Source organism: Colias philodice, chromosome 17, assembly GCF_061535455.1.
Source record: "Colias philodice isolate Cphi_HAF_F1 chromosome 17, ilColPhil1 Martin Lab GWU primary, whole genome shotgun sequence".
In the NCBI taxonomy this organism is placed as follows: domain Eukaryota; kingdom Metazoa; phylum Arthropoda; class Insecta; order Lepidoptera; family Pieridae; genus Colias; species Colias philodice.
This window is the reverse complement of record NC_143102.1, coordinates 10,256,154-10,278,918: the sequence shown is the minus strand read 5'-3', so window position 1 is coordinate 10,278,918 and position 22,765 is coordinate 10,256,154. Positions and strand designations below refer to the sequence as shown.

General features: G+C 33.9%; 1 protein-coding gene and 1 long non-coding RNA gene across 4 annotated transcripts in view; one reads left to right on the top strand and one right to left on the bottom strand.

Annotated features, from left to right (window-relative positions):
* The window catches only part of LOC149481325 (uncharacterized), a 350,361-nt gene extending 330,378 nt beyond the window's left edge, over positions 1–19,983 (top strand). Inside the window, exon 3 of the long non-coding RNA XR_016316904.1 lies at positions 19,816–19,983. This is a non-coding gene — a long non-coding RNA (uncharacterized LOC149481325). The remainder of the gene's footprint in view (positions 1–19,815) is intronic.
* bsk (mitogen-activated protein kinase dJNK) overlaps positions 1–22,765 on the bottom strand; it is a 91,462-nt gene that overhangs the window by 39,033 nt on the left and 29,664 nt on the right. For 2 of the 3 annotated variants that reach the window (XR_016316888.1, XM_089705625.1), the window contains exon 3: positions 9,701–9,729. The exons of the other annotated variant lie outside the window; for it this stretch is intronic. The gene's annotated coding sequence lies outside the window, so the exon portion shown is untranslated. The remainder of the gene's footprint in view (positions 1–9,700; positions 9,730–22,765) is intronic. 3 annotated transcript variants of the gene reach the window in all.

The following is a 22,765-nucleotide window of genomic DNA, read 5'->3' as shown; positions in this document are numbered from 1 at the left end:
TCACGCTTCCTACACTTGACAAATAGCAATGAAATACCCGGGGATATTTTTGTTACAATCTTTTGAATATTCGTATAAGTTTGTAGTAGTAGGGGAGGCCAAGAGGGGGATTTTGGGATTTACTCGAGCGCGTCAGATTAGTATAAGGGACGGTACCTTAGCTATTCATTAGTACCTCTAGTCAATATGAGCAGTTATGGTTGGTGGGTGCGCTCAGGGGCCCCGCTGGAAAATTTGAATAATCCATAATTCCCTAAGGTTGAGCTCGAATCGTCAGATTAGCGAAATGGGGACTTCTTATATTGTAATTAACCCCCCCATATATTAATCTGACGCGCTCGAGTAATATTACTTTAATTTTTTACCCTTTCTTCATAGCGATTAAATCGCCACTTAAATCGTCAGATTAACGTATACTTTTTTTCAGTGACGTCCTGGAGCATGCAAAATATCAATATCTAACGCGCTTGAGTATTTCCAAGCCAATTTTTTTCTTTTTTAAATTAAAAAAAAATCAAAAAACCCTTCCCCACCGCTAAAAGTGAAAACATTATAGGACCTTTTTTTCTCGCTATGGTCTAATCTACCAATTCTAATAGGTTCCCGTGACGCTCGAGTAAATCCACATTTAGCATCCTGGGCTCCCCTACTATAGCACATTAGACAGACCGGTTGGCTTGGTTGGTAGTGGGTTGGCCTTCCAAGCCAAGAGGTATTGGGTTCGATTCCCACCCGGGGCAAATATTTGTGTGATGAACATAGATGTTTGCTCTGTGTCTGGGTGTTAATTATCTATGTAAGTATTTATTTAAAAAATTGTATATGTATGTTTATCAGCCATCTGGTTTCCATAACACAAGCGAAAGCGTAGTATGGGATCAGATTGTGCCGTGTGTGAAAACTATCCTGAAATATTTATTTATTTATTTCACATTACATATTTTATTATGAGAAAAGTTGAGATATGGTCGTCTGATATGAACTCCACTATCTACCGAATCTATAGTGTATAAACTCTATACAATTAAATTTAACGAAGTGTCTAGTCGTCCGCTAAACGGATGAATAAAATAAATTAGTCGTCCGATTACCGGATGAATAAAATAATTTAATCGTCCGATTATTCGGATTAATAGATAACCTTTTAACACTAAAGCTAGTTGGGTTGGACTAAAGCAAAGGGGGCGCAGGACTTAGAAAATTTTTGATGGAGTTGGTGTCATTATAACACCTGTTTATTATTGTTTTATCGTAAAGATTACGCTAATATAAGCATGTTTTATAGGAACAACTTTTCTCTAAAATCAAAAATGGCCGAGATATTCGCCCTTAATTCGTTAGGTTAGGTTTAGGTTAGGTTAGCCGTTAGGTTACGTTAGGTTAGGTTTCTTAAAAAAAAAACTACACAGAAATAGGAGCCCCGCGAAGCGGGGCTCCGTCGACGCGCAAAAAAAATCAAGTTTTAGGTTAGGTTAGCCGTTAGGTTAGGTTACTTAAAAAAAAAACTACACAGAAATAGGAGACCCGCGAAGCGGGGCTCCGTCGACGCGCAAAAAAATAATCAAGGTTAGGTTAGCCGTTAGGTTACGTTAGGTTAGGTTTCTTAAAAAAAAAACTAAACAGAAATAGGAGCCCCGCGAAGCGGGGCTCCGTCGACGCGCAAAAAAAAATCAAGTTTAGGTTAGGTTAGGTTTCTTAAAAAAAAAACTACACAGAAATAGGAGCCCCGCGAAGCGGGGCTCTGTCGACGCGCAAAAAAAAATCAAGTTTAGGTTAGGTTAGGTTAGGTTAGGTTAGGTTAGGTTAGGTTTCTTAAAAAAAAAACTACACAGAAATAGGAGCCCCGCAAAGCGGGGCTCCGTCGGCGCGCAAAAAAAAAATCAAATACCAACGTGTGCCCTCCTCCCCCCTCCTCCCCCCACAAAAAACCTATAATACGTGCGGCAGTTCTCTAAAGAAACCCCGATAACCTAACTATATAGATAAATAGATGTTATCGGACGATTAAATTATTTTATTCATCCGGTAATCGGACGACTAATTTATTTTATTCATCCGTTTAGCGGACGACTAGCTTTGTCCTAAATTTAAAACATGAAATTTAAAAATTATCGGTCAATATATAATAGAGAATCCATTTACAAAGATGTCGTCGTTGACAATCTATTTTACCATATTGTATAGAAACCTATGCCCCTCATAGCACATGAGGGTAAGATGTAGAAACTGTTTTACAAGGAAAATACAAAACTTATTGTTATTACAATATCTTCATAGTACTAGTACATAATAATAGTTACACAGTACAGTATAATTTTCAACACCAGTACATTGAGCGCTCCGCATTGAGGCTACGATAGTTTGCTTCCATTGTGGCATTAATATCGTGCGAACAAAAGTGCTTTTTGTTCCAATGTAATTACGATTTACATTTCAATTACAAGCCTAAAAAAAGTGCGAAGCTATGGAACTTTTTGTAACTAGGTGGTAAAAAATGTTTTTAAATTTTATTTTAAACTAGCTGTGCCTCGCGGTTTTACCCGCGTGGCTCCGCTCCTGTCGGTCAGCGTGATGATAATATATAGCCTATAGCCTTCCTCGATAAATGGGCTATCTAACACCGTAATAATTTTTCAAATTAAATCAGTAGTTCCTGAGATTAGCGCGTTCAAACAAACAAACAGTTCACCTTTATAATATTAGTATATTATAGTATATACATATTACGTCGGGCGTACGTACGTTCATCGTAAATATATTTAACAGCTCTTCGAAAGTATATCACCGCTACTGTATCTAAAACTTTTCATAAAAATAGCTTCTAAGTACTATATCTTCCATTCACACTATCTTACTTATAACACCCCATATTAACCATTTTAAATTCATTTTTAATTACATCACCAATTTAACCCACAACTCTTTCACACCGTACATTCACACAACACCCTGTATACCCCAAGACACCATCAATCATTAACACAAAACAAACAGGGTGTTCCCTAGGCAGGCCAACGCCCCGGCAACAAGGTCGCGCGAACGATGACTTGCAAATGCAGCATGTGATTTCATAACCGTTTGCTACAACTGTGCTTATATGAACATACTTATGTATAGATAGTAATAGAGATATGTTTGAAATATGAGTACATAGTCATGATAGTTACTTGTGTTGGGTATTATGCGAGTCAGCATTTATCACTACACAGTATAAAACAAAGTCACTTTCCCTGTCCCTATGTCCCTTTGTACGCTTAAATCTTTGAAACTACGCAACGGATTTTAATGCGGTTTTTTGTAATAGATAGAGTGATTCAAGAGGAAGGTTTATATGTATAATAACATCCATTAAATAGTGGAGAAGTACTGTTATTTTTGAGGTTTCTAATGTGATGTCGTAAATAATTACATTTTTTTCGCTTACATTGCAAACACAGGCTGAACCCTACGAGTTTTATCAAAATAATGTACTAAGTATTATACACATTGAAAAGGTCTACAAAAAAGTCCACGATGGTATATGTCTATCTCTTATGGATAACCCACAATAACTCTTTTTTGTCATTTACTTTTTACGACAAATAATGGCTAATTTTCGAAGCGATTTTAACCAAACCATACGTCAAAGCCATAAGAATCATTTTAACCGTCGTTCGAAATCCTCGAGATCCAAAAGTAACGATACTTTAAATATCATCAGTACAATTGTATCCATTCCTTTAAGTAGGCTTTCAGTCTGAAATATGTTCCCAGTAAAACGGGGCCGACTTGTAACAAATGAGGGTACTGCGGAAATTCCCTTCTCCGTCATCTTCTAGATGAAATTAAGCTATTATTATACTACTACTTGGCTTCGCTTCACTTTAATCTAAGTTTATTCAAAGAACTGTTGTCAAAAGGTGTATTTGCACATAGGAATTGTTATATTTGTATTTTTAATATAAGAAAAATGTCTCTATGACTAAGAAGTAAATCACAAAAAGAAATAAATCAGATTTAATTTCGTACTGAAAATGAAACATTTCAATAAGAATTTGATTGGTACTTGATTATTACATATTAGCACATATTATAACCATTATTATATAGCATTTCTACATATCTATAAATGCTATTTCTGTCAGAAAAAAATGACCAATATTAGTAGACGTTTCAAGAAATAAACAACTAAAACTTAGACGCAACACAATTTATTTAGTCGTGCTCAAACATAAAATAATACACTATGAATAAATAAATAAATACACAGTGTCTTAAAATTGAATATCTTCAAAGTAAAAAGACTTCTTACTCGTAGATATTCTGACTTCTGCCACTTATAAATTCTGAAACCACGTAATTACTAGCATATTTTGTAATTACGGAGTTCAAAGTGAATTAATAATGGTAAGAAGAGGGAGAGTTACATTGAGAGGGCACTTGAGAGTTCCTGAGGACTGCATCAAGTGGTAACAAATTGTACCCTAGACTTACTTATCCAGGTTTCAGACTTAGTACGTACCTACTTTCAGAATTGAAACCTTATTTGTACAATAATTTGGAGTATAAATTTTAACAGGTTCTCAATGCGGGTGTATCATTATTATTTCGACAGTAGGTACTATGCACTGGGTGTAACGATTTTGATATTTTTTTTTATACATGGTGTTTTCCAGTCCCTATTAAATTTGGTTAAGTTCTAGCAATTTAAAGGCGATTTAGTTTTTTGTTAAAAATTATTATTATTGAATAACATGATCATAATATTGCTATTTTATCATTTAGTAATTTATTTTGTTCTTATCTTCGTAAACAAACAATTTAGATTAAGTATTTGGAAACGACTAATTGGAGGATATTTATGGAACAAAGAAATAATGAAAATAAAAGGTTTCGGCAAGAATATTTCACTTATTCCTATAAGGAAGTAATTTGATGAATACGAAAAGTTACCGGGAGGGTTCTAGCTCCTTCATTACGTTAATTAATGAAGAATTTTAATAAAACGAAACTTTTACGGGTTTACGGATTTATACGCGAATGGATATTGAATTTCTAATGTTTTTTTTTTCTTTCTTAATGAAGGTAAGATAATATTATGGATATTTATTTTAAACAATTGTTAAGTTAATAATACAATAAAGTTAACGTTGAGAAAATTAAATATACACACAAATATTAATCACATTTCTTCCGTAGAAACTTGGCAATAAAAACCAGCACAATAAAACAAATAAACGAAACATTTAAAACACCAAAATAAATGACTACTAACGTTTAATTAATGGGTTTTATATTCAAAAGTAGCTTAGATTCCGCCATTAAATAGCTAAGACCTTGAGACCATTAAAATGCCAACTTTCTGCTCCCCAACGGAAGCCTCTATTATTTAACGAAAGCTTACAAGCTCAGACGCTAGTTTCAAAAGCTTTCATAATTGTAATTTCCTACAAGGGAACTAGCGGCCCTTGCCTTCTCAATGATTCCTTTAGTACATTTCTATGTTACAAGAACCTGTATACCTAAGTTCTAAAATAGTTAATGAAGTAAGCCTATGATATTATATAGAGTAGTATTATCTTAGAGAACGACATTAAAAAGTCACAACGTAGCACATTTCGTAGCCGTGCTACGTCGCTACGGCGTCCCGTAGCAAACAATTGAGATCCAGTGCTTTAATCTCAAAGATTTCAGCATATAAATGTACACAGTAAGGACTCAACATAAATGCGTTGCCTGAATGGACGTACGAAGATACGTCTTAAGATAAAAGGATGCTCTGTGCTGCTCATGCCGCCCTGGTACTTTGTTAAAATCGTTTCGAAGTAATTGGGACAGAAACTCGTTTTGTATATGGATGCTGGAAAATTTTGGATTTAGGTCTTCGCTTTAGTTCTACTATAGAGCCTAAATAAATGAAATTTAATTGGGTTTTATTGTATGTTACGTAGAACACTTTACTCCCGTGGATAGGCAGAAAAAAATATTGTTTGTATAAAAATATTGCATACTAGAGAACAATCATTAAAAATAATTACAATATAAAATGTATACCTTTAATTGTTTTCTCGAATCACAAACATCATTAGAAACCTAAATAAATCACACAATAGTTTCTTTGAAAACCGAAAATACACCCATTATATGAACTAAGAAGAAAATAAAATACATGATTTATAGCGGTATAAATCTCAGTAATATAGAAATAATTGGACATAGCGGCGCGCACTCAATAATGAGCGTGTTTGCAATTACTTTTAATGATATTCCCACATGACGTATTCCAAAATCGTTGGGAATACGAATAAATACAAACCCTATCTCAATTTGGAACAATTATTCCCGAAAAACACATTTCATTTCGCATATTGAATACGTTCATTGTGCGAGTTGATTTTTACGATCGTGTCTGCCAATTTTGCGTGAAAAATGTTAGAAATTTTAGCATTTTGTGAACTAATGAACGAATCAAATTGAACGTTTTGAAAGGATTGTATTTTTTATGAAATGGCGTCGTTTATTGTTACTTCGAGCATATTAAGAATATGTTTCAGTTCAGTAGTGCACTTAAATTTGCAGATTTAAATTTACTACATAAATCTGCACCTTACGTAGGACGACTTATCCATATGATTCGTATCTTTACCTAGGTTCTAGAACATAGCAACCTTTTGGGACAACCGGCTATACATTGACACAAAATTATACCTCGTAAACAGTACAAAGCTCTACAGTACAACAAAGATAACTTTACAGATACACACACAGGTACACATTGAAACAAAATAACGTAGTACTGCAGTACAATACTAATAATATTACAGATTACAGTACACATTATAATAACAGTACATAGCCGTTACACTGATAACATTACAGATTACAGTACATTACAATAAGAGTACATAGCACTGCAGTACATACTGATAACATAGCAACAGTACAAGTAATGATTGCGAGCCGTGGAAGCCTGCCAGGACGTATTACCGCGGCGCGAATGTTGATTACATTAACGCTGGGATATTTTTTGGCACATATATACGGTAGAGAGGGATTATGTGAAAATTAAGCAAATATAGGTTGACGGAATTGTAGTAATGCAATCTGAAAGTAACCAGCTTATATTTTGTGTTTGCCTATTCGCGACTACTGTTTTTAGGGTTCCGTAGCCAAAATGGCAAAAACGGAACCCTTATAGTTTCGTCATGTCCGTCTGTCCGTCTGTCCGTCTGTCCGTCTGTCACAGCCGATTTACTCGGAAACTATAAGTACTACAGTGATGAAATTTGATGGGAATATGTGTTGTATGAACCGCTACAAAAATATGACACTAAATAGTAAAAAAAAGAATTGGGGGTGGGGCCCCCCATACATGTAACTGAGGGATGAAATTTTTTTTTTCGATGTACATACCCGTGTGGGGTATCAATGGAAAGGTCTTTTAAAATGATATAAAGTTTTCTAAAAAACATTTTTCTTAAAGTGAACGGTTTTTGAGATATCAGCTCTCAAAGTCGTAAAAAGTATGTCCCCCCCCCTCTATTTTTATAACTACGGGGTATAAAATTCTAAAAAAAATAGAGGTGATGCATGCTAATTAACTCTTTCAACGATTTTTGGTTTGATCAAAGTATCTCTTATAGTTTTTGAGATAGGTTGATTTAACTGTAATTTATTATATTTGCTGCTACGGAACCCTTTGTGCGCGAGCCCGACTCGCACTTGGCCGGTTTATTTATACAAAAATATCTTACGACAAAATATATGGGAAAGATAATATAATCGATAAATAACGTTTTAGTTCCATTGGCAGTCGTAAATTTTGAAATAAAGTTAAATCAAGTCTTATAAGTGATTCTATAAACAAATCAGTTTTTCTCTTCTATCATAAAGATAACAAATACGTTTGTAATTACTTGACACATTCACGACACGACACGACAATTATCACATTTCAAAATGATTATCGCAAATATATTTAAAATTCTTATTTTCCTGATACCACGGAAACTTCGGCATAAAACAATCCGATTATGTTATATTCCAAATTATCGAGGCACCCTCACACGACCAAGCTCAAAATAAACACGTAAAATTCGCGAAACATCGACCAGATTACGCGATAAGCGCGACGTGACGCGGCTACCGCTAAATTTGATACGCTGAGTAAATAAGTTTACGCTTTTGCGCAATTTTGCCAGGTACTAGCTAAGACATGATGTTAAGTTAGTAGGTATTTTTTACTTTACGGGGTGTAAATATAACAGAAACGGTAGGTGGTGGATCGATAATAATCCATCAAACCAGTAGCAACTATAAAACAAAACATAAAACTAAGTTAACCTTCACAGACTAAAAAGATTAATTATTTATTACTTTAAAACTGATATAAATTACACACATTACAAGCAATTCGTAAATTCATAAATATTTTCTCGTCTATTATTTACAACGACGATAGCTACCGGCTTACTCGTGTAAATTAAAATGCAGGAAAACATTCAAAATTGCGTTCAAAAATACGACATGAATTACTCGTAAAAAATATAAAAGCATCACGGTCATACCACATACAGCATAGAACGCATAAATAATATTTTGACGTTTTCGAAATGTGAATTTGAATTTAAAAAACCAACCGTTTTCACTCACATCACCGACCAATGTTCACGGTCCGATGCAAAAACATACGCTTGAAAAAAAAGCAGATACCCAACTCTATCGTAGGGTAATTTGAATAAAGTAATTTAGTCTGTGGTTCCGCTGTGGTGTACAAACAGATCCGTCAAGTGTGTGTTCTTTTATATTCATTTGACTATATTTGCATAAAAGATGTTTATAAATAACTTGGTGTGAACGTATTCTGTGAATTTATTGGAGGTTTAAGTAAAAATATTTTATAATAATTGTTATCAAGTTATCGGCAATATTCTGTATGAAATCTTAGTGTTTAGTTAATTTGAAATTAGTAATTTAACGAACCTTATCGATCACAGAGTTTTTGAAACTCATTCAAGTAGCATAAAAAGCCATAAAATTAAGCCTTCACAAAGTATTTCACAAAATCCAAAGTTATTTCATATCGGCTCAATATTTTCTATAATATACTAGAGGCAATACTACTAGCTTACTATTTCATAATACATATTTAAATTAAAGATTCACCTTATAATAAGCTCATATATTTATATAGCAATGTATTTTTGAGTTACCTCAACAAAACATTACTCAACAAAGCACCATTTAACGATATTGGCTCAGGTTCGACCGCATGGCTTTATCCGCTCACAATTACAATTCTACCCTCACAAAATTCAAACAGCTTTACATTTGAAATACGACCTTCTATATATATACAGCTATAGTTCAAATTCCCTCATCACTCTACCGTATAAAACACGCCAGCGGAAATTACACTCTAACATCCTAGATGTAGGTGTGAAAATCGTCTCAAACGAGGGTAGGAAACGTTTACGGTGTTGGAAGGAACTGAAGGTTCGTTGACCTCCATCTCCTGAAAGTGTCACGGTTCACTTAGTGGGGTTCAGATGTTTTATTGTTTCTGCGCACAACTTTACAGAAACCGTTATTAAAATACAGGTATATTTTTTTAATGAAAATATATTCTGAAAGTTTCGCGGTTTTAATGTAAACGTACAATTTTTAATCTTGTGACGTAATCATAATTTGTGAAATTTTACATACGGGAGGAAGTACTTACCAATGAATGTTATTTAGCCCTCTCTCTATCTGTAACAAAAATAATATAATTAACAATGCTGTAATTAATACAGAGTTCAATATTATGAAATTTTTTGTTAGGTTTGTTTCTTGGGACGAACATTTTTTATGTTTATGCATCAATCGTCTAATCAACTCAATTTAAATACTAAAAAGCATTTCTGAAAAAAATATCGCGTTATTTTTATTACGTAAATCTCAATAAACTTTTATACCATTCAACAATAAGAAAACAACAACCAACAGAGTGCAATACTCGAAAGAAATATCAATAAAAGCAATTCCCATTTGGAGTATCGAGGCTTAGCCTACTTATTGTGCTGCTCCGAACAGACTGCACAATTTTCAATTCGATTTTATACTTTACGAACTTTAATTAGCATTCTTTTAAGTGGATGTACTGAATGTGGAAGCGAGATAATTAGACTTGTGAAAACCTTTAAAATTTAGTTTAAAGATGACATTTTGTAATTTTGATATTTTTGATAAAACATCCTTAATAATTCAGTGATAGAAACATCCTAATTAATTTAAACATTTTTCTTTTGCATATAGTTTTTCATGTTCTATATAAATTTTATAACGCAATTATTATATTGAAAAAGCTTTACGAAGAAAATATTTGTAAATAAATAGTTCGCGTCCATGCAATTTATTAGAATAACGATAAATTCTCACCTTTTTTTTATAATGATGAAAAATAAAAAGCCTTTTGAGCCCTTTGAAATTTAACGCGTCTTTGACCCTTTGAACCTGGCTTATTATCATAGATACAAACAAAATACCTTAACTGGATATCCACTTATATTCAATGGTACTTCGGAACGTAGATATTTACTAAATTGGATAGTTTCCATCTAGAAGCATATTTCGATTGTTGAGTTTACAGAACAATAGTTCGTACATACACTTATGAGGATACCAAGCTTAATAATGACGACTATCATACTAGTATACAGACTAGCTGTTGTCCACGGTTTCACACGAGTGGTCACAGCAATTCTATCTTCATAGGAATAAGATATTATACTGCAGTAAAAAGTAGCCTTAAAATAGCGCCGTGGCGCTGTGAAAGTAGGATTATGTGTGTAACTTGAAAAGTATGAGGATGGTATTTTAATCCATTGGAAGTTCCAGCATTAGCATGAAAAACAATACAAAACTATTAAGTGATTGTTACTTTTGATCATTAATTTTCTGTTGTTATACCTACAAAATTTTATAGCTATAAAGCTGCCAATAAATGATGTCATTGAAGGCCTGAAGGGTGCTAGGCTTGTTCTAGCGTTTATAAATAATTAATTGATTCCATTTGTTTTGTCCCTAAAATAGAACCTACGAAGGTCGTCTGACCTACGCCACACCTATCACAGACCATACAAATTAACTATTTTATGAGCCTTACATACTTGAATAGTATCTGCTTATATCCCTATGTATAAAAACATATATTTGTCAGTATTTATAGAACATAATCATGTGATGATCTTCAGCAAAGTGTTGTGCATGAGCTCACTAAGGTACCTGAGCTGGTTGGTAATCCAGTGTAAAAGTACAGTACTGTAAAAGTTCTAGGTGATTAGTGTGTGGTTTGTTCTGGCAGAACAACGTTTACTTGTTAAGTTGGTTTATATTATAGGTTGGATATTGTTGGACAAGCAACAACGAATGAGAACCCAAAAGCTCTTCGAGTGCTAGTATAATTGCTGCATTGCAAAGTCTTGAGTTTTGTAGATATAAGATAAGGTATATGTATCTACATTCTACATGGAAATAATACACCTTGCCGTAAAATTTGCTTTAGTGTAGAGTTGGCAAAATCTCAGCAATAACTCTGAATAAAATTATGTACTCACGGAAGGTTATAAAAGTCACTTTCACCATTACGAAGTCTCGCCATTCCTTAATTATAGAGGCCATACAAATAATAATTTTCGAGGTATTGGTAAGTTATGAAAGTCATTTTTACGTAATGTAATATTTACAGAATTAATCATATTTTTGCCCCATCAAGGGCACGAACTTGGGTATAGGATATTGGGAAATATTAATTTTTCTTTGAGGTAAATATTTCAATTTTCAATAGAGATAGAGAGAGGAATTCTAACTTAATGTATGACAAGAAACTGTCAGAGATTTCCAAGTGTTTGTATGCAACTTACCGTAGAAGATCGTTCAAAACAGGAATTTGTCATGCAAAAGCAAATCAAAAATCCTGCAAGGCTTAAACCCGAGCTGTCAAAGTGCGAAACCATCGCATTAGGTGGCAATAGTTCTGCCAATTTGCACTGTCCATCTAGCGACCAGATCGTCACTAGTGGACAGAGATACAACTAATTGAATGGAGAAACAAACGCTTCAAACCAGCATTAGAAAACAGTTCTAAAGAGCAATTTGTCATGCAAAAGCAATGCAAATTCCTGCATTTAGAAGACATAAACTCGAATTGTCAGAGCGCGACACCATCGCATTAGTTCTACCAATTTATTGAATGAAGAAACATTCACTTTAATTATATTATAATATATAACATTCCAGCATAAAAGAACATATCAAAACAGTAATTTGTAATGCAAAATCGTGCATTTAGAAGACATAAACTCGAGATATATCAGATTAGTTCTGCCAATTTGCGCAGCGCCATCTAGCGGGCAGCTTGACCATTTAGCCGCTAGTGTACAAAGATGCAATTAATCGAATGAGCCAGACGTGTTTGTGGACGCTCCCTTTGTGAATAAATTAATCTGCACGCCGTTAGTGTTTATGTCTGTCGGCTGTTATTTTAGCATAATGCTTTTACAACGTGATGTCTGCAAGTTCAACAACTCATGTGCACTATTTTAAGCTGTTCATTTGTGCATGTTATATTTTTAATAAAGTCAAATTTATGCGCGTTTTATTTATATGAGGGTGTTGTATATGTAAATCTCATAGTCTGCTTCTTAATACAATCACATCTAATATGTACATTGTACTTTTTATTAATTACATACGTATATATCTAGATCTAATCGAACGGCCACACTCTTTATTTTTATAAAACCTCCATTTCTAAAACAAATATTTAATTTACGCGTTTCTACTAACCAGTAAGATTCATTATTTTTTTAATGGTCACATTTTAGTATATAGTTATATTTCAACAGTCTCAAATTCTATAATTTACCTCAATACCTACTCTTCATTCGAACTTCATCCCACAAAACCCAGTATTTTACTTTCTATTATCAACTCAACCATATTGAAATGAAATTCCACAACTGGCAAGTTACACGATCCGCTTAACCTCAGCTTAACTAATCCGCCGGTCAAATCCATCCAACTAATTGTAACTGCGAACTAAACTCGGAATGTGCTAGCCCATTAATGAGGTGATGTTTCAAACTTTGTCGTCCGTTAACAGCTTTGCAATGGCCGTTTTAGGACGATGCATGACCATTGAGCATAAAATTCTCTATAGCTTTACGATACGTAAAATCTTCAAGTGTATATTAGGAGTTTTTTTTAATACTTTTAATGAATTTTATTGCATCTAGTAATTTATGTGGCAGATCTACAGTATAAAGTACTAGCATTCCGCCCGCGGGTTCGCCCGCGTTTTCAAAGAAAAACCGGCATAGTTCCCGTTCTCGTGGTATTTCCGGGATAAAACTTATCCTATGTGTTAATCAAAATTACCCTCTATATGTGTGCTTAGTTTCATTGTAATCGGTTCAGTAGTATTTGCGTGAAAGACTAACAAACACACACATACACATCCTCACAAACTTTCGCATTTATAATATTAGGAGGAAGTATAATAAATATATATATAATATATATATATTATTCATAATATATATATATTATTCATAATATATGACGAACCACTGCAAATTACACGCTCGCAAAAAATAGAGCTCCGCAAATTAAAATAGTACCAATTTTTTTTCAATATGCATTTGACACCATTGTTTTCTAAATTTTCGAAAAATAATAACAATTACCTATGTGGTACACTCTCCGAAGAACTTAATCCTTACTTATATTAAAATTCAATGTTAACTTTTTTTATCTTAATAATACTTAGGCTACACAAGCGTGCACACAATTTCTTGAAATATTTGTTTAACATTATCACTCAAAAAATTATCCATTAACATTACCCAGCATTAAAAACATTAATTAATGTTCACTCTTAAGCGAAACCACTATCAGTGTGCACCGCGCCTTATCCGCATCGAATCGTACGAGCACATTATCAACGCATGACTGAAATATAAATTGGACTCTCCATTTAAAACAGAAATTATTTTAAACGTGCCCGGGGATTTAATGTTATTAAAATATGGAATTTATTTATTCTGTGGCTACTGAATGTTGAAATCGCGGCTTGGTTTTTGTTTATTGACAGTTTCAGGTCGACTTTTACATGTGTAGTAAAGATAATTAAAGTAATGTTTTTGATTGGTATTATTGGTAGATATATTAAGATTGTAATAAAGATATCGTTTATAGATATAAACAAACCTTGACAATATTAGAGAGATCTCTAATATTGTCAAGGTTTGTTTAAATGAAGACACATTAAATACATAGAATAACAATTTCTTCTCTCTATCTGGTTATAATTTTTACTATGACCGCAGTAGCTGTACATCCGCTAGATTTTATTAATTCCTAAAAAAATAAGACTTGCATGGTACCTTGTACATGCGTATTATTTATCTCTATACGAGGCTATCCATCAACACTACATATCTCCAATCCCTAATAGTTCCCATTTAGTTCCCAAATCCGTGTTAAATCGACACCCACCCGGCGGGAGACGCGATGACATGTATTTACGCAACCCCCGTGATTAATCGCTATCTCGACTACGTTGTGGGATTATCTTGAGTAGTATGTACTACTAGTAGTAGTCTGTTTGATACTAAACAAAAAGTACCTTAATTGGTATTGTTCTTTATTTTTTATACTTAAGTCAAAATTAAAGTAGCTTTGCAAACAATAAAATTGAGTTTCAAAATACAAATATTTTTTTTGCAAGACTGTACTTATATTTTTAGCACCTTTTAGTGTGTTATTATTATTACATATATATTATAAAGGGCAGAATACACTATTATTTGGGTGTGCAAATAATGACTTGATTAAATAATGAACTTGGGATTGACTTTAGGGGGTTTAAAATTGAAGCATATTTTTTTGCAAATTAAAATACTTCATAGTGAGTAATTATTTCAGCATTTTGATATAAACCACAGTAAAACAACACGACTCTTCAAATTCAAACTTGTCTTACCGCATCTAACTAACAACAAGTAACTTTGAAAGAACAATAGACAACTTTTAAAAGTTGCCCTTATCTTGAAATGGCAATTATCAAGGAAGCCTATAGGCTATACATAATATATCACCATGCTTAAACCGGAAAATAGGAGCGAAGCAATGCGGATAAAACCGCGGGGCACAGCTATTTATTTTATAAATTCACAAAAAACTTTTCCTTCGTTCTAAAACAGATTTTACACTCAAAAAAAGTAAACGAAAATTCCCCTTCCAGTTTCCTCAAGGGAATATTATGATTGATTGTCTCTTTAAACGAAATTCATTCGAAAACAACCCCTAAAATCTAATCCCCTTATAGCGTCCACACTTACATAATAAATTGTATGTTTATATTGATACTGTCACGTTATTTTCTACCTATTAAATATGAATGGACCTGGGTATATGAACTGGAATTTTATAAACACACGCCATGAATCAAGGCTATTTTATACGGTTATTTTCGAAAATAGTCCAATAATAATTTTGGAACGAAGTTCCTTGTCGCACGTTGTGAAAGGGGGCAGGGGGAAAGGTTCTTACGAAAAGTTGTCACGACACTTTTTGCTAGAGTTGTAAGCCGTGCGGCGTGCGCGTGGTTCTCTTTCTGTCTCTCTCTAACTTATTTATTTATTTATTTAATCATTTATTGTACCACACCATTTAATATTTCAATATGTACAGTATAATATATATCTGTTTGGATGCGAAGTACAAAAGGTGACCTTATCGCTTAAAAGCGATTTCTTCCAGGCCACCTAGGTAGAGAATAGATAATATATAATACATATAATTAATGTAACTTAGCACTTCGTTTCATCCGGATGTCCCTTGACATCGCTATAGTTTTTTTTTTATATCTTAAACGTCTTGTATATTCGTCCTTAGTTTTAGAATTAATCCTAAGAATTCCTTCATTATAGTTCTATGACAATAAGGAAACAAATGAAAAGGGAATCTCTATTGTATTTTATTAAGATCGCTAATTTTAATCAAGTTTACCCAACTTTAACAAATAATTACGCAGAACACAAAATCTAGCTTACATTTAGACACAAATTGAATATACGACGCAAAAGCATTTCCATATCCGTGTAAGCGAGATGGACATATCCTCTGCACTCGTCACACTACGTAAAGGGGTAATATTAGGGTTGTCAATTCAAATAAAACTCGTGTAACTATTTTTAGATAGAAAGTTGATTTGGATCTGTGTAAACTAGTATGTGTTATAGATAGGATGAGTGTTTTAAATCATAATCTTTTTAAAACCCGAATCTATTGATATCTACCTTTGGCACTGGCACATCTGTTAAATACAAAATAAAAATAATAACTTGTTTTTTGGAAATCAAAAGTACCCAACCTATACTTAAGTTTAAAAAGTCGAGCCTAATAAAACACGCAACAATGATGTTTAAATACACTCTAGTGACAACCCTACCTGTTTATATCCAGAACAATGACGCCCCTGATAAAGTGCCTATCTAGCAAGGGTGTAATTATGTATAGGGATCAGGCTTTGAGCTAATTACGTGTTTAATATTAATGGAAACTAGAATGTCGCTGGTCTTGAGCTAAGATGTATCGATTAATCATTAGGCTAAAGATAACCGATCTGCCCCCCTAGACAAGTGGCTTTCTATTAGCGTAAAGTTCAAGAGAATAGATTACGAATGTATGAGATTGACGTTTGATTACGACGACGACGACGATTGATTACGTCAATCTCATACATTCATAATCTATTCTATTGAACTTTACGCTAATAGAAAGCCACTTGTCTAGGGGGGCTGTTATAGGGCATCTGTAAACTTATTAGCATGTCAATTTATATAATTTATTGATACATACATTGTAAGTTGTTCGTAAAGGGATTCTTCACACGTCAGGGTGTATAATCGAATCAAATTTTAGATAATATCTAATGTTAGGCAGTTGTTTGAAGTTCGTGAAGTTAATTAAAATATGTTTGAAACAGTTGTATCTATTTAAAATGTGTATTTAAATATTCGTATACAAGTATGAATAGATAATATACTTACCTTTATTTTTCTATTTGTCCATCACTTGTTAATTTCGAGATTGCGTGGTCATAATTTTTACCAAAAAAACGAAAATTATTATCCATAATAAGTTACAACATCTCATGCGAGAATTCTAAAATTAAAGTCACGTATAAATGTATTATTTATATCATGTTTAAATCGCATGTCGGTCCCAAAAGCGAGAGATCAAAGACATCAACTATTGTGCAGAATTATTCATTACCTACTAAAGAACGAGGGAGCAGATTAACGAGACTTCCTTCAAATATTAATGAAAAATAGCTATTAATAGAACATTTCCTGAGGGAAAATGGAGGTTTAATTACGTATTTTTCCTTTGAGCGAGTTATCTGCAGGGATTAATTTATATACATAAAATTTTAGTTGCTTAATTCTCGTGTTTTTTATTTAGGCATAAAATCTATAAAACAACGAATGTACATCCTGGTATAACGGTTATAATGTAAGTATAGAACCGAGGGGTCCAGAGTTCAAATCCCAGAGGAGAAAAAGGGTACAAAGGCTGGTCACCTATTTGCCCGTTAGAGAATCGGTCAATAAAACAGATGTGATATGTAGGGGATATATAGAAATCCATACTTAATATTATAAATGCGAAAGTAAGTAGTAACTCTGTCTGTCTGTCTGTTACTCAATCACGCCTTAACTTCTGAACCAATTTGCATGAAATTTGGTATAGAAATATTTTGATACCCGAGAAAGGACATAGGCTACTTTTTATCCCGGGACATAGGATAGGTTTTATCCCGGAAATCTCACGGGAACGGGAACTATGTGGGTTTTTCTTTGACTACGCGGGCGAAGCTGCGGGTGGAAAGCTAGTTTATTATATTTTATCATACGAGTAGGAACTAAGCCAAACCACGTGCATATCTAGTTCTTAAGCTAAACCGTATTTATCAGAAATGTAGGTCGCTACTTCCTAGAAGGATCCTAGAAAAGATTTATCGTGTACCTCAAGGTATACCTTACTAAGGTATACAGGTAGGTACAGTATTGTAGGTCAATGCCAGTTTATGCCATAAAATTCAGTTTTATTGCCTACATTTACGATCAACTTTCACACGCAGCTTCACTTCTCTGTTGCTAAGGAAAATAAAAATATTTGTAATAGAATTACACACATATTTGTTAAAAGGTTATTAACCTTTATCTTAAATATCAAATAGAATTATAGCTTTTGTGCAAAGAATAATATTCTGTAATTAAAATATAGGTATTCGTATATTAGTTTAATTTGTATGTTAACAAAATATATTTCTTTGATGGAAATTAATAAACCTAAAAGTATACAAAGAGCATTTTAATTAATATTTAGAATTGTTATCCTTGGAACCAGACGCCATTTAACACGTTTGTCACTTACCATTTATTAATTTTTAAGTACTTTTGCGTCATCATGCGCTACTAGACCGGGAGATACTGACACAAAATTTCGAGTCATTTGTAACAAGGATGGCGGTTCTACAGGGGTCTTAGTACGCAATGACAAAAAGAAAAATGATGGTGTGAACGCTGGTACCGGTGGCTTAGTCGCGTGGGCGTTTGTCGAACTCGTCGGAAAAATAGCGAAAGTCAAACGATTTGTAACACAAAAATTTTAGAATTTGCCGATAGCCCATAAAAAAGTAGTAGGCGGTAGTGTCATGCCATACTTTTCCGGTGTGACTTACAGCCCGCCATACCGACGCGAATGTGTTGATTTAAATAAAACAATCATTCAACCATTTGTACCAGGCTAACTTTTGCACAGGTAACTATCGTCGTGCAGCCATTTACGAAAATCGCCATGCCATACTTTTCGGACGATTCCAAATGGTCGCCATACCGCCGAAAATCTGCAAAAAATTTTTATTTCGCCAAACTTTTTGTACCAGTATTGCATTTGGATTTTTGGAGAGTATTTGATAAAATGTGACCATTATTATATTTGCCATACTTCTAGTAGGGGGAAAAAGTGCTGTCATACTTGAAAACTTAATTTATTATTAATTTATATAAGTGAAGATTTCCAACACATAGATCTTTGAAATTTTGTATTTATATTTGTTGATCCTCAAACTTACAGGAAAAATAAGTGCCATACTGTTACAAATCGTTTGACTTTCGCTATTTTCCGACGAGTTCGACTAACGCCCACGCGACTAAGCCGCCGGTACCAGCGTTCACGCCATCGTTTTTCTTTTTGTCATTGCGTACTAAGACCCCTGTAGAACCGCCATCCTGTTACAAATCACTCGAAATTTTGTGTCAGTATCTCCCGGTCTATACGCTGTGTTAATAACCATAGCAGTACTACGACACATGTTTATTTCGTCTACGACGCTACGGCGCTACGGCGTAGCGGTCACGTACAGGTGAACGTGTTTAGATTATATTTAGCTAAATTGTTCAAAGGTATTTTGTTGTATATCTGTGGATATATAAAAAAGTAAATGTAAGACAGCTTGTAGATACATTTCTTGGGTTCATTAATAGATTAAATTCGCAAGGTAGGGCGTAGAGTAATTTTACGACTCACACAAATTATTCACTGCTACCGATTCACATAAAAGTAAAGAAAATAAAAAATGCGCTGAAATAGTATGACAGGTAAGACAACAATCAAATTATTAACAACTGAGAATTTTACACATAGGTACATTTAGCTTACAATGACAATAAACGATAAAATTTGTATAGGACCATAAAAAGGCCGTTTTTATCTCAATACTAGCGGTCCGCCCCGGCTTCGCCCGTGGTACGTGTTAACATTTTCTCTCCATAAGAACCATCCTCATACTTCAAGGAATATTATAAAAAAAGAATTAGCGAAATCGGTTCAGCCGTTCTCGAGTTATGCGCTTACCAACACATTTTGCGATTCATTTTTATATATAAGAAGAAGATAACCTCACTACGACCACATAATTATTTAATCACTGTCACATTTAAATCATTCACAAAACCACGTATTTGCATCCACAAATCTATTTCCAACTAAATCAAAACCAGTCAATCTTGAATAAAACAAGCAACCCTGCACGCCTGTCAGTTACGAAATCAATTAAGGCCCTATAAATATTTCCTACGGCTCCGCTCGCTAATCTCTCTGCCTGTGACAGCTCACTCGGGTAATTGTATTACGGCAACGCCGCAATATCTGTAGTTATACCAAAGGATCCTAAACAATGTCAGTCTAAACGTCTGATATGAGAATACTGCAATGATATTATAAGAAAAAAGCTTTCTTTTAATCGATCTTGCCTGCTGGTAAGCTTATTATGAGACCAAATATGGAGCGCTCTTCCCTAGAAGGTTCCCTGTTCACTCTTCTATTGATATTTCTACGTAGATAGGTTATTAGCGCTCCGGGGTGGCACAAAATGTGGCTAATTAGCCAGTATTTACTTCAGTTGTGTCTTTCGCTCAAGATAATTAAATGCAATCTTACTTTGACGTCTAATCTTGCGTTTGCCGTTTTTGATGATCGAATGTAGTGATAGTAACATACCCCTTTTCGCTTATAATATACATTGGAATATTGAGTTTAAACTAGTCCGAGATATTACAAACTCAATTTTCACCGCAATATTGCAACTATAGACAGAAACTATTGATCGCTCGTTGAGTAATGGATCGCATATGTGGGAAGCTTTCTGTGAAAACTTTAATAGTCGTGTTCTTTAGAATAAAGGATGTGAAGTTGGAATGATAAATATCTTTGGGTTTAAATTGGATATATTTTTACGATTCGAAATGGGATATATTTGATGTTATTTTATAATGCGAACAAAGAGGCTATGTTGTAAATTGATAAAGTATCCAAATATTTTTTTTCGTTTTACAGCATTGATGCTATAAAATAACGAGTATATGAAAAAAAAATTTTTTCAAAGCGATTATAATTACATGCTCTATCTACTCCTCCAAAAATTTATAACAGTACTAGTGGTCCGCCCCGGCTTCGCCCGTGGTACCTACATGTTTAAACTATCCTATCTCTCAAGTTGGATCGAACTGCACATGGTGTGCGAATTTTATTATAATCGGTTAAGTGGTTTAGGAGTCCATTGAGGACAAACATTGTGACACGAGATTTATATATATTAAGATTTACTCGACAAACTCACAAAAATACGCATTTCCACATTACAACAGTCACGAAAAATATTCAGCCATATTTCATAAGCCCGTCACGCTCCCAGGGGCCTTTTATGTTTTCCAATATGCAGCCTTCTTCAAGTAAAAAAACGAAAACCGACGAAACCCGCAGATGTTGAAACGAAACCAATTAGATGGACCCTTGCAAATAGAAACGGCACCGGACCGTATTGTTTTACGAACACAAGCCTTCCACGCGAATTACAATTCTATATCTGCATGAGTAAGGTCTGAATTCGATTTCTATTATGTTAGATAAGGGTTGCCTATACTATCCGGAAGAGGACTTATTTTGTGTCTATTAATACCGTCGAAAGGCTGTGAATATTGCCTGCAGTAAAATCATTACTAAAACAATGAACTATGACGGGAATGGTATCATTCCTGATTTTAATATTTTTCTGTTATATTTCCCACTAAGTAGTTTGTTATTTCATAATACCTAACAGCTGAACGTCTAGATCTTCAACAGTTTATGTAATCATTGCCGAAAATTTCTGAAGTCACAGATTATTATATGTATAAAATATCACTAATTTCTCTTATATTAAGAACTAGCTTTCCGCCCGCGGCTTCACCCGCGTTTTCAAAGAAAAACCCGTTCCCGTAGGATTTCCGGGATAAAACCTATCCTATGTCCTTTCTCGGGTATCAAAATATCTGTATACCAAATTTCATGCAAATTGGTTCAGTAGTTGAGGCATGATTGAGTAACAGACAGACAGACAGAGTTACTTTCGCATTTATAATATTAGTATGGATTGGATATCTCTCATTTGTCAAACAGACACGTTCGTTTAATTTTTCACGGTAGTTAGTATCTCATGCAATGTTATGTTCTCAATTTCTCTCTCAATATTGTTAAAATATATTTTACCAAAACATTTGACGTAGCAGCCATGAAAGCGAGGTCTATGTCATCGAGCGAACTATGCATGAATTCACGTCACTCGCTAGCCAGATATAATAGACTTCAAATTTGTATAGCTTGGACAACCCTATTCTAGCATACGACACTACAGAGCGCGTCCCACGAATATAGACTTTATTACAAGTAATTAACTACCATATTTGTAAGCACGTTGCGCTAACATTACACCGTCTGTCAATTCATGCAATTATAATCGTTAATGCTTTGGTTTTAGTTTCAAACTTCCGTGCACCCGAGGGTTAAGCCGAAGAATAATGAATTGAATTTAAAATAGCACTTCTCTCGTCTCAATTAACGGAAAGAATTCGTTGTTGGAAATTTTTCACGAGTTTTTATAAGACAACATTGTCTATTTTATTCAGATTGAAATTCTTTTTTAATGGTGATTTTCTTAAAATAATGCAAACAATTATATTCCTTATTTTAATTAATGAATACAATAAGAAATAGGACGTAGGTTTTGTAATATCTGTAATGCAACTACCCGAGTAAACAATGACAAATGAAAATAAATAGTGATATCACCTACTAGTATTTCTATTTAATATTTTTATCCGAGGCAATGCACTCGACATTGCAGACAATAGCTAAT